Source organism: Mandrillus leucophaeus, unplaced genomic scaffold (genome assembly GCF_000951045.1).
Source record: "Mandrillus leucophaeus isolate KB7577 unplaced genomic scaffold, Mleu.le_1.0 Scaffold162, whole genome shotgun sequence".
NCBI lineage: Eukaryota > Metazoa > Chordata > Mammalia > Primates > Cercopithecidae > Mandrillus > Mandrillus leucophaeus.
Window position 1 is genome coordinate 997649 of NW_012101610.1, and position 4470 is coordinate 1002118.

Genomic DNA, 4470 nt, shown 5'->3' on the forward strand with positions numbered 1-4470 from the left:
AAAAAAAAAAAAAAAAAAAAAGGCAACATAGTGGGGTTCCTGTCAGTCTGTACTGGGCTGCCCTTCTCATTTGTTAATGGGACCTTGAAAGCAAGCTTGCTAGGTGCCCTCTGTGGCTTTAGCCTTTACCAGAAGTGTGGCGCATGTTTTTAACTCCAGAGAAGAGGTATCCTGTCACTAGGGTATGGGATGAGCATGGAGAAGAAGCACCAGCCATGATTCCTTCCTAAGCATCTCCTGTTCTGACTGCTCATGAATTGAAGAGACTGACCCTTGCATTCACTCTGCTTCCTCTGATTGTTTGTATCATGGTTTCCAAAAATCCCCATGGGAACATATCAAAGGGCCACTTTTGGAGACTCTGCTCCAGGAAACACTAGTCCCCATAGCTCCCCTGTCCCCCGCTATACCACAGACATGCTGTGACTTAGAGAACTACACAAACATCCTTGGGACCTAGATGCTGGAGGAATGACTCGATTTTGATGCAGAAACTTCATCACCCAAGGGAGTACCTCTCACTGTAAACGGCGCTGTGCTTGCTCTGAAGGATTAAGCAAGAAGTCCCAGCAGAAGCAACGCACCAGTCCTGCTATGGGAATGTAACTGCAAAGCCTAGGAGATGGGTGAAGTCCCTTTCTGGAGACCTTTAATGAGTACTTCAAAGCACTCCACAAAGATGCAACAAATAGGGCATCACACATACCCAGGCATTAATACTCACAGGCATATATATAGATACTGAAATGTGTACACTGACTTACGCCCTTCCCACAGCTACAGATAAGGCCTCGCAAAGTTGGCCTCAGAGACACATCAGGAACCAAGGTAGACCAGCAGGTGCCCAGCCTGTGTATCTACTTGGAGGAGACGTTCCAACGTGCTACCTTGTTCAGAGATGGTGTGGTTGCGAGAAACAGAAACCCACTACAATTTCTCAGGCAAAAGGGGAGTTAATTATAAGGACGTAGGAGCACAAAGTTCAAGGGCAAGAGATACCTCCAGGCTGCACACACTCTGGGAGTGGGGCCTGGCAAGCCAAAAGAAGCCAAAGTTTGTCTTGCCTTCTGTCCCTCTTTCTGAAGCCACATAGCCCTTTATGACGGTGTATCTTTGCATCGCCTTTGTTTTCTTTTTCTGTCTGAAGCCAGCTTTTCCTGTTCACTCATCCCTTGATTAAATATGGACATTCCAGCTTCACATCACTTTCTAATTCAGGGACCAACAGAGACTGGTTAACCTGTTGCCATCCCACCTCCAAATCGCAACAGGGAATTTGATTTCGCTGCTTGGGCCAGGGTTCAATAGTCAGGGCCAGGGGACTGGGACTATCAAGCACACAGCCAAAGTGACTGACCTGATGGGGCAATCTCACACGAATGGGGTCGTTTCTTGGACAGACATCCCAAGGGCCACTATGATAGTGGCTTCTTTAAAAGAGAGGGAGGAATTGCATTCTGTTTCCCAGTGAGTTAGAGGAGGCCTACCTACTACATCCCAAGGCAGGTGGCATGGTAGAAATAGGCCTGAAAGGGAGGCCAGGTTCTAACCTTCTCCTCTCTCTGAGGCTCAGCTGCTGCCTTCTGTAGAATAAAACGGGTTGGTCTGTAACAAGATTTTCAAAAATGTATAGTAGTGGAACTTTACAATTTGACATGGACATGCAGAGATTAAAAGCAAATAGATTCTTGATGATGTCAGGTGGGGAACTTAGCTCTCCATTCTGTGATTCCTTCCTCTGCAGGCCCTCAAAGCAACTCCATAAACACTCACAGAGCTGCCAGAGCCAATGTTTTGGAGCACCCTGGGACGTATGAACTCTAGCATAATGTCCAGGAGAAAGTACATAAGATTCCACGTAGAGCCAATCTCAGCTATCTATCTGTCTGGCTGTCTACCTATCATCTATCTATCTATCTATCTATCTATCTATCTATCTATCTATCTATCTATCTATCTATCTATTATCTATCTATCTATCATGTACCTCCTATCTACCTATTATCTACATACCTACCTACTCAATTATCATCTAGCTAGCTAGTTAGTTACAACTTTTTCTTTTCTACAAATGAGCATGTTGTCTGAATAACAATCTCTGAATGTCCAGTCCACTTCATTCATTCAGTCAACACAAATTTGCTTAGCAATTTGTATGTCCCAGGTCCAGGGACCTGGGTACAATGATTAATTAGATGTAATCCCTTCCCTTGGAAGATTCACAATCCTGGCAGAACCCAGACTCACATAGAGGCACTCACAGACAAACCACCAACACACATACCCACTTACCCCCAAACACAGGCCTGTATGCCCAGAGGCGTCTATCCACACCAACACACACATTCTAACAGACACACACATCAACCTCATGTGCCCAAAGGCACAGAAGCACATGCAGAAAGCCTCAGAGACCCTCAAGCCAGCCACTTACATATTTATTGTCATGAATTACTTTGTGACAACCAATATTTCTTAACACCCCCTATGTATAAGGCATTATTTTAAGTACATGTTGGGCATTATTATCATTCCACCCTCACATTAGACATGGAAGTTAGCCACTACTATTACCTTCAATTTAGTGATGAGTAAACCAATGCTTTAAAAAGATAATTACTCAAAGGCCTATAGCTTTTAAATGCTGATTTCAGGGCTTGAACCCAGGTAGCCAGACTTTAAAGCAAATGCTCTTAACTAGACACTGTATCTTGCCTCCATTTATAGACAACATTAACACACACACACATACACACACAGTGTGGCACCCATATATACATACGTACATGTTTATAACATATATGCACCCGCTTGCAAACAGGTATGTGGACAGACACATGCATTTGCCAGCAAAGGCCCTCACACATACACAGGCATTAATACTCATGGGCATATAGATGTTGACATGTGTGCACTGACTTATGCATCATGATTTAGATGCAGACACATACATGGAACTTCACATATAACTTAATACAGAAGAAAAACCATAGAGACACTCCAATACTCACACACACATACATATGGCTGCACATGCACGCATACATATGTATACATAAACACACACATACATACCTATAAGACACAGGATCTGGATCCAACTTTCCAAGAACCAGGATTCCTGCCATGTTTCTCCCCCATCAGCTTACATCTCCCACCCCTAGTGCTATTCAGCTGGGCTCTGGGGCAAGATAAATTCCAGCTGCAGAGGTCTCAGTGAAATAGGGCCTGGACCCAGCATCTGAAAGTTCTGGAGAATAAGGATGTTGGGGATAGCAAGAAGCAACCTGAAGACTAGTCTTCCATACTGAGGAATACTGGTCTCTCAGGCCTGAAGAAGCCTTTGCAAGCAGCTGGTAGAGGATGCCGAGTGGCTTAATTAAAGAACTTCAACTCTTCTTGGGGAAACAGAATGAGGATACCAGGCAGCAAAAGCTTAGTAGTGTAAGACTGAGACAGACATTGCAGGACTCAGAGAAGGGAGACCTCAGTCCAGTCTGAGAGAAGAGGGAAGGACTCAATCCCAGTCCCTTCATTTCATGGATGGAAATTAGGTCTGAAAGGGAGGTCCAGCAAAGACAAATGGCATATCCATCCTTAATGACCAGGCGGGGATGAAGGGGGTAGGGAGAAAGGTAAAACTGGTCACCTGAAGGAAATTTGGCATGGGAACCCCAGAGGATAAACCCCACCCATCCTAGCCCATTCCATAATCTCTCCCCACTCCGTTCCTCTCTTTCAACCTCTTTCTCCTGTGAAGGGCCAGAAATCACCCTCATGTTTTCTATGATATTAGAGTCTCTCTTCTAAAACTCTACCATATTCATCCACCTTTCTTCAACCCCATTGAATCTGATCTTTTCCAGGCTACTGTCATCTCTCACCATAACCGCCATAATAGCTTCTGAAGTGGCCTTTCTCCAGGCTCACCTCTCTTAATCCATTCTCTACTCTGCAGCTAGTGAGCATTTAAAACAAAAGTCACTTTCTCCTTTAGATCACTCCAGAGGCTCTTTACCTTCTATAGGATGAGTTCTGCCTGCTTACCTGAGAGATAAGGCCTCTCCAGCCATAGTCCTTAAACATATCCCCTTCATAACCCAGCTTCCAGTGCCACAGAATTTCTCAGGCTCCCTGAGCTGTTCTGTTGTGCTCCACCCCACTTTCATGTGCTGTTTTTGCTGCCTGGAGGGCCCTTCCCCTCACTGGGGTTATTTCTCCTATGACGGCTTCCTGGCTCCCCCTGTCCGGTGTAAAGTAGGCAAATCAATCAGTAGAAAATAGACCCAGAAATGACAAATAATAGAATCAGCAGACCAGAAAGGCAACACAGTTTAATAAATACATTCCATTTTTTTCAAGAAAGTAGAGAAAAGCATGAGCATGATAAGGAGAGAAAAGGAAGATATATATTTACAAAAACTATTACCCTACTTTATGACCTCTTCTTTACAAACTTTTTTTTTTTTT